This window comes from Pogona vitticeps, chromosome 12 (assembly GCF_051106095.1).
Source record: "Pogona vitticeps strain Pit_001003342236 chromosome 12, PviZW2.1, whole genome shotgun sequence".
Lineage (NCBI taxonomy): Eukaryota > Metazoa > Chordata > Lepidosauria > Squamata > Agamidae > Pogona > Pogona vitticeps.
Window position 1 is genome coordinate 2,180,943 of NC_135794.1, and position 8,638 is coordinate 2,189,580.

The window sequence follows — 8,638 nt, forward strand, 5'->3', positions numbered from 1 at the left end:
CCTTGGTCTTCGTTGTTGTCATTTCTGTCTGCAAAGTGTCTTCTAGAATCATCCATTTTATGCAGCCTTTCAAAACTTGATGTGCGTCTGGAGCAGCAGATTTGCATTTCAAGTATCTGAGGGGGCTTTGCAATTCTTCACCCATCCATCACACTTTAATCTCTTTGCATTTCCCTCATCGCCACATGTACTTAGTGTGCCTTTCCTAGAGAACATTGTTTTCCAGGTTGGGTAAAAGCATCTTGCATCTCACACACACACACACACACACACACACACACACACACACACACACACACACACACACAAAGAGAGAGAGAGAGAGAGAGAGAGAGAGCCAGACAGACAGACAGACAGACAGACAGACACATATCCCTGTCTTAGCCACATTTACTCCCTTGGTCTACTCTGAATGGTCTCTTCTTATCTGATTCTCTTGCAGCAAATTCTCTGGAAGTGAACTTGTTATATGACTGTACTTTATATATAACTTGAGGTGAAGGAAAACATCGCCACAAGCTGTGCTAGTTGGAAAAAAACAAAAGTCTTCAGTAACATCTCCAAAGGCTTAAGATGGAAGAAAACATGTTTCCCTGCATCCATTGCTACTTGAACAACAACAACAACAACAACAACAACAACAACGAAGCATCCTGAATTCAATGCAGACCTTGGAAATAACAAATGATCAGTAACATGGATAGCGAAGGGGTCAAACACGATTTCTCAAAAGTGGCCAGACTGGGTCTAGGAATTATCATCTTCTAAAGTCATTTTTCCAAGTTCTCAGTCTGGTATATATGTCCCTCCTTAATGCAGTCACCTTGCACTGAACTAAACTGTTGATCTGTCTACTGGGCTGGACAATGCAGCTTTGAAAAGTTACGTTCTGGACTAGAGTTCCCAGAATCTCTCCACCTGGCTGGAAAATTCTGGGAGGTCTAGTCTAAAAAAGGAACTTTCCAAAGGCATGTCTAGGGTCTGTGGGAGAGGTCCTTGCTGGTTCTCTCTGGAAATGTGAGGGATAGCTTAGGAACTTCTGTAAGCAAAGTTCAACCACCACTAGCATGTTATAGACCTTCTCTTGCAAACCTTCAGATTTGTCTTTGTATTAAGCAACATTCCTTAGCTCAGTCGAGTCTGGGCCAACTGGTGGTAGCTCTCCATTAAATAAGTGATGTTCCCATAATGTGGGCTAGACTGAAAGCATTTTGTTCACAACAGAGGTGGTAAAGTACTGAGCTGGGTCCTCTACGTAGAAACAAAATGTGTGGGCTTTTTAGGAATGGCCCTCGCAGTGTGGAGTTAGCTCATTTAACTAAGTTGGCTCATTTAAGATGCTTAAATCAGGACCGTGCACAATTCACATCACAGTCCTGGTCTTTGGAATGGATCCTAATTCCTTCTTCAGCAACTGATTCCTCGTGCTGTTCCATTTCTGCACCAGATCAACCTTCGCTTGTAAATTTGGATCACTGGCCTTCCATTGAATTATCCTGGAAGTGGCTACATCTCTTTTGTTTTCGAGTTGATGGACATGACATTTGGTGACATGATAGATCGTAAAAAGAGGAAGAGGAAAAATACAGTATTCCACACAGAGGACTGTGTACTACGCCCCCTTAGGCTTTGATAAATAAAAAGGTCCAATTCCTTTGGTTCTTAAAATCCAAATCAGTTTGCCGAATCTGCCTTGTTTCACCCCAGAACTGCATCTGCCCACTCCACTTTGATCTGGACTGCAGGCAAATCAGGTTGATTCTTATTAGTTTTGGGTTTAAGCTGTTTAGGTATGCTAATAAATCAACGCATTGGCAACACAACATTTGTATTACCAGTCTTCTGGATAACAACAAATCTGTGGCTAATGAATGAGCAATGAAAATGCGTTTCAGTGTCTTTGATCTTCAGCTGGCTTCTTGTCTTTGGATAATGTGGATATTTTAGTAATTTTATACATGCAGTATATTTTAAAGAAAAACCCTGTAATTATTAAGTTCATGATTCTGACTCTGACATGCATTATCCTTAAGGTGGTTTTACAGCCACCCAATAAAAATATAATTTCATTAAACAAAATAATAATATTTCTTATATCTTCCTTTTCTCCTGTTTGATAGAATTATCTCAAGAAACACAGACCTGCACCTTTTATACACTGGAAAAAGTTGCATTGCTAACAGCGAAGAGCAGGGCTTAGAAATGGAAGGGATGTATCAGTGAACCTCTGATGTGAGTCAGAAAGAAGAAATCATCTTGGCGTTTAATTGCCAGGTAAATTTAGTGGGCCTGAAGCTTCGCCGCTGTTAGCACAGCTAATAAGATGTTATGAATTACCACCTAGGATCACTGCCAATTTAACTGCAATAAAGCAATAAGGAAATATATTCTGATTGTCGCCAACATTTGCAAAGGGTTTTATGAGGTTTCCTTTTCTTTTACCTTTTTTTTCCCACTTTCAAAATGGGTCAAGAAACTCATTTACGACTTATTTGGAAATTCATCTAATTCCAAGGACTCCTCCCCCCCCAACCCCAAAATAGTCTATGGAAACTCTTGTTTGAATCGGAACAGCCGTATGTGTTATATCAACGTCCTCAGCTGGCTGGCTGGCAGCTGAAGCCTGCCGTTTGCTGGGATGTTTTGTCGTTGTTGAGAGAAGCAAATCTTTACACACAAGAGCTATCACTGTGTGCAATTTTTGTGGAGCTGTCTGGACGACCCGTGTAGTAGATATTATACCAATCAGCCACTGAGGCGAGTTCTTGCTGGTAGCAAAGAAACAGAGGTGAGGGAGACAGCTCCTGAAATAACTGGAGCGGGTTGGCCCCTGGATAGGCCGTCATGGTTTTTTTCTGGAAGCTGTGTTCCAAAAAAAGTCATTTTCTGTACCTCAGCCTTCCTTTAATTAATAAGGTCTCCTGCTGCCTTAATGTAAAGGTAGACAACTTTGAAAGCCTGAGGGTCACTATTATCTCCTTCACAGTCCCAGACCAACAAAAACAGTTGGGTCCACTCCCAAGTTTGAAAAAAAGGGGGGGTCTTTGGGGGTGTTAAAACTGATCAGCAGGATGGTGGAGGTTGTGTTCTCGGCAAAAGAGCCCTCACGATTCATCTCATGGGGGGGGCAATTTTTCATGAGTCATGTGAGAGACTGAGGAGGTCTCATGGCTGCAAAAACAGCCGCAGGGGGCAGATGTGGCCCTAGAGCAGTGGTGGGATTCAGACGGTTCGCACCGGATCTACAGAACCTGTACCTAATTCACTGTAAGTTCTGCAGAACCGCTTGTTGGCCTGCTGAATCCCACCACTGCGCCGGAGTTCGTAGGCTTCGTAAACTTGGGGCGTGCGCACACATACCCACGTGCACTCACTCACTCATTTTCCTCGCACGCCACAGAGCCCTCCGTGCAGGAGCCCGGGAAGAGAGCCCAAGCTTCAGTGTTTTCCTGGTGCGAGGTGGAGGCGGCGAGCCTCACTTGAGCTCCTGCGAGGACTTCGCGCCCCAGCCTTGACTGGTGGGAGAAGTACGAGCATGGGGGAACGCGCGCCCCAGCCACCCCCTTCGGCGTTGGGGTTGCCGCTTTCCTCAGAGGTTATCTGCCCTTCTTCGGAGTAAAGTTAAACAATCTCTTTCCAAAATGAAACAGCACCCATATTGGTATTTAGGCAAAGTTATCCTCGGAGTTTACCCCTTTGTCATTGTCGTTGTCATTGTCATATATCAGTGTTGAGACAAACTCGGGTGGTTGGATGTGTGTTAAAAGCTAAGGACTGAACGAAGCCAGATCTTCAAAACTCGAAATGTTGACACAGGCAGGCTGGTGATATAAATGGACGTGCCCCCCCCCCAAACTCCTCCAGATGATACAAAGGCAGTTGTTCACATCTGTCTGGGCAGCTGTTGGGCACTCAAGCTGACAGCCTCCTCCGTGATGTATTGGAAGCAACGGCTGCGCGATCTGCAGAGCTGATGGAATAAAGGCCCAATCAGCATATGCAAATGGTATTTAAAGACCATCAGTATGAAAAATGAGAGATTTCCCGTTGAAGTTGGGTTTCTAATTGCTTCGTCCTTCCAAGAAACCCAGGGGCACACTGGGTGGGGGAGAGTTCTTTGTAAAGGAAGGGACAGCTGCTCTGATTTCCTTCTTTCATCACTGGGGCTCGCTCGCCGGTCAGGACCCATTTGCCTAGGGTGGGGTGCCACCCTTTATGGAGTCAGTTAAGGGGTTGACCCTATGCCAACAACTACATCCTTCTTGGTTGATGCCCCCTTGGATTCGCAACACAGCCCCTGTTTCAAGCAGAAGGAGGCCTGGCACCTCATCCCAAAATTTAGGAGCAAAGATGTCCTTCTTGCTTGCCACCTTAGCTCAACCCACGGGCCTGCTATCACAGGGGTACCATGTGCTGCCTCCCAGGGAGAAGTTCCCAAGCCGTAAGTGGGTCCAGCAGCATCCACCCACCCATTACAACATTTCAGCATAGATAGTGGCACATATATGCAGGGTTTTCCAAGGAAGGAGCAGCATAAGGAAGGCAAGGCATTACAGTCAATACTTTGCCCTAGTTTCATCAGAGACCAGACCTTTATCGGACAACAGAGTCCTGCATGTGGTTGCATAATATAACATGACAAAGGGCTCACATTCCCTATAGTGAATCAGTGTCGGAGGAAGAATCATGCTTATGCATTATTTTAGTTCATCCATCCATTAGGTGTGATTCCCAATTTGGCTTTAACCGAATGTATCTGTTTTCCTGACATTCAGATGGTGATCTTGCACCTTGGATTTCTGCTCCAAGCCAGTCAAAGAGGCCCATGACCTACATCTCCCCCTTGGTTTTTTTTCCATCCAAGAAGCTCCTCTGATGGGATGAGCAGGAGAGGGGCCTGTGAGAAGCTGTGAGGGGTGTGACTCTTTGGGGAAATGAAATGTCCTCACGTGCTAGACACGCAAAATGCCTTCCAGCTTCAGGCAGTGCCTAGCCATATATCACTGCGATGGGATGCCGTCAGGGCCTTTTCAATAGCCGTACGCTTTGATCAACGCATGACATTGCAGCAAGAATAAAGATGGGATTTTGGGGCGTGTTGGACTCCAAATCCGATACGCCTTCATAAGCTGGAGTTCTACCTGACAGACAGGCCTAAATATGGCCTAAATAGGACTCGCCCAGCAAAAAGGCCTCAACTGAAAGCCACTAGGCCTAGCTTCCTGTTCAGAAAGAAAACTCCCAGCCAGCATTAGGGCAGGAAGGGGTAACTTAGTCAAGAAGGAAAGTAGGTTTACAGGGGTGAGTAAAAAAAAAAAGAGAGAGACCTGCTTATTGGACAGGAGAGCCGCTGCCCTTTCTCCCAAATCTGCCAGACCCTCATATCTGCAACGACGAGGCCCAAGTCATCACAGAAGTGGTAATTGCCTCTTTAAGAACATAAAACTCACTCGACTGCTTGAAGCTTTGCCATCTCCTTCAAATCATTATCTGCTAATGACCAGCAGATTCCGAAGGGGAAGGAGCCGTCTTCCCAATTATTTAAGTACCCGGAGCAGTCTCTCCGTGTGGTGCTTGCTTAAAAAACAAAAGGAAGATGCCAGCCTTGTGCACGGGGATGATTTGTTTTATGTTCTTGTGTTTTTATGTAATTTTACATTTTAGGAAACTAAAGACAAATTAGACAGGGGTGGGGAGGGGGGGAGAGCAGCTTCGTTTTTTTTCAGTTTTTGCTGCAGAGCGCGGCTGTTGTTTGAGCTGCGAAAGGACCGGGCGCTAAGAAGATGATATTCTCCTTTTGTCAGCAGCCCTGCAAAACAGCACCAAGCTTGCAAAGTTACTAAGTCCTGAGAAGGGGACTGTCTTGCAGTTTTTTGTTGTTGTTATTGATACTTGGCATCAGGTCACGGCCAACTCATGGCGACCCCATGAATGAGCCATCTCCAGCATGTCCCTGTCCTCCACTTCCCTTGCTCAGCTCTTGCAAGCCTGTGTCTTCCTTTAAGGAGTCGATCCATCTTGTATTGGGTCTTCCTCTTCTCCTGGTGCTTTCTGCCTTTCCCAGCATGATTTGGCTTTTCCAGAGAACCCTGCTTTCTCATGATGTGCCCAGTATAAGACACAGCCTCGGTTTCAACATTTTTGCCTTAGTTTCTTCCATTTTGATTTCTTACTAGTTTTTCTAGTGTTTCAAGAAGGGAAGAGTGTTGGCCTCAAGTAGAAACACTGAAGAGTTTAGGGAAGTTCCTCCTGTCGCCCCACCCCGCACTTTTTTGAACATGAACTACAAGAATCCATCAGCCACCACGGCCACTCCTGGCTCAAAAATTCTAGGAACTGTCCCCTTTTAAGATAAATTTTTCCCAGCTTCAAAACAGTGCTAACCTGAAAACCAAGATGCTACCGAGTATGGTATGTGGAATATTATTTGGTCTCCAGTTCTTAGCAAAGTGACACAATCCACACTTTCTGGATTCATGTTCAGATCAGCCCATAGTTCTTTTTAATGTCATGCTTTAAAACGCATCTATTACAAATGCATGTTGACTTGTTTTAATGCACTTTCACCTTGAATACCAATCGGGGTGGCTAACCGACATCATTAAAAATAAATTAAAAACAAATTAGTCAAGCAGGCCACTAAAATATCATGATCACCAAAACGATTAGAATCATCACAGCAATCAATAAACACTAGGGGAGTTTAAAAGGCTAGTTTGAAGAGATGCCTCTCCAGACCCTTCCTAAAAACAGCGTGACTGGGTACAAATCACACCTTTTTCACAACCTAGAAATAGCACATGTGAACCCTTTCTCCTGCAATGTCCAATCATGAGGACTTCCATGGTTGACGGTATTTCTTCACAGGGTCTTTTGAGAAGACTTTAGAAGCCAGGCAGGTTCATAAGGTGGTCCCTTATAAGGTAGGACACAAAAGCTGTAAAAACCTGTACAGGTAACAACCCACACCTTGATGTCCTCCTGCCTCCCGCGTGTAGCCCCATCTCTTCTTCCCTGTTGTTGTATTTGTTCATTTGTTGGGATGTGCATTACAGATTTTTTTTAACATATACTACAAAATTCCATAATTTGCCTTCCGGACACATAAATTGTGCTCTCCTAGACAGAAGGCGTGTTTGGGAAAGGAAGCTTCCCAGTAATCATCAATGCAACTTCCTTTTCAAACAGGATGTTGGGCCCATCCAAGGCAAGAAGCCTGCCAGGTAGGCCCCATTTCCTGGTGAGCACCATGTAACTGTTAGCTTTGGGTTCTGCACCACAAAAAGGACCCAAAAAGTGGAGAGTGTTAATCTGCACTCACCTAAGTGTTGCATTGATTGACTTTCACCACAGTCACAGTCAATTTGTCCTGTATCCAAGTAGCCCCATTTTACTTGATCTTCTTCCTTTGCTTCAAAGTCTATTGAGCGACTTCCAGACTTTGAAGCGAAATAGCTAGAAGTGAAGATGCTGATGGTGACAATGAGGATGATTTTAAACAGGATCTTTAATGTGCCGACCATGTGGTTCTCACGGTGAAGCTACAGTATCAGTGTTAGCTACGTGACCACCTCAGAGGGAGCACAATTCCTTCCACCTTCCCAGTGAACTAGGAGTCTATTCTGGAGCCAGTTTCCTTCAGAATATCAACAGAAGGTGAGGGGTGGAAAGGATCATTCTTCAGGGGAAGTTCCTCTCTGACCCTCTTTCAGCCAGCTCAGAGAAACTCCAGTTAGTGCCTCTGTTCTGCTCATCGGAAATGGGCTGCAACTGGCCACCGTGTTCACCTGCACAAGTCAACATTGAAAAGAAAAAGGGTAATAGAGCAGCCACAGAGCGGACAGGGCCCCACGGCTGGGGTCTGACTCTCCCCCAGCTGGCCACCCTCTGAGCACCCGGCGCCTGTCATCCCCTCCTACAGCCACCTCTGTTCTGAGTGGTGCAGAAACTTGGCTTTTTTCTCAGGAGCAAGACAAGGGGGAACCTCCCTGGCTTCTCTGTTTCTGAAACATCAGCAAGAATAAAAAGTGGCGGACGTTGCACCTGAAGGAATTATGGCTAATCACTCCCTCCCCATTCGAATGAATAATTAGCTGGAATAATTACCAGCCTTAAGATGAATTCACACCCTGTTGTGCCAGTGATAATGCCAAGGATAACAGGTGTTGCGAATGCCTGGGAGGGACAAAGATTAAAGATTATTTCATTAGCTTGCTTCCTCCAGGCAGGAAAGTTGCTGATTTGATCCTGTCACGCACAGAGAGGTCTGAGCAGAGAGGACCTCCTTCCCTCACCTCCGTTGGCAGTTTGCAAAAGGGAGCCTTCTGACAGGGAGCGAGATTGTTTGATCTGGGGAATAGGATGTGTCCTTGACAATCCGAGGGGCTCCTTCTGTTTTCCGACGTGCCCCTCCGAGTTCGGTGCTTTTGCACAAATCCGTGGAAAATTGCAAGCAGAGGTCCCGTGGCAGAGAAGTGGGAAGGAGAAGGGGGCGGGCGGGCGTTAGCAACAAGTATCTCTTTGAATGAGGTTTTAAGATTAATTAGGAAGGAGCTGTTTGAACAGTTAAGTTCACTTAGAGACCTGCAGATGGGATATCGAGCGTGCTTCAGACTCATTGTTTCAATATTTGCCGAGA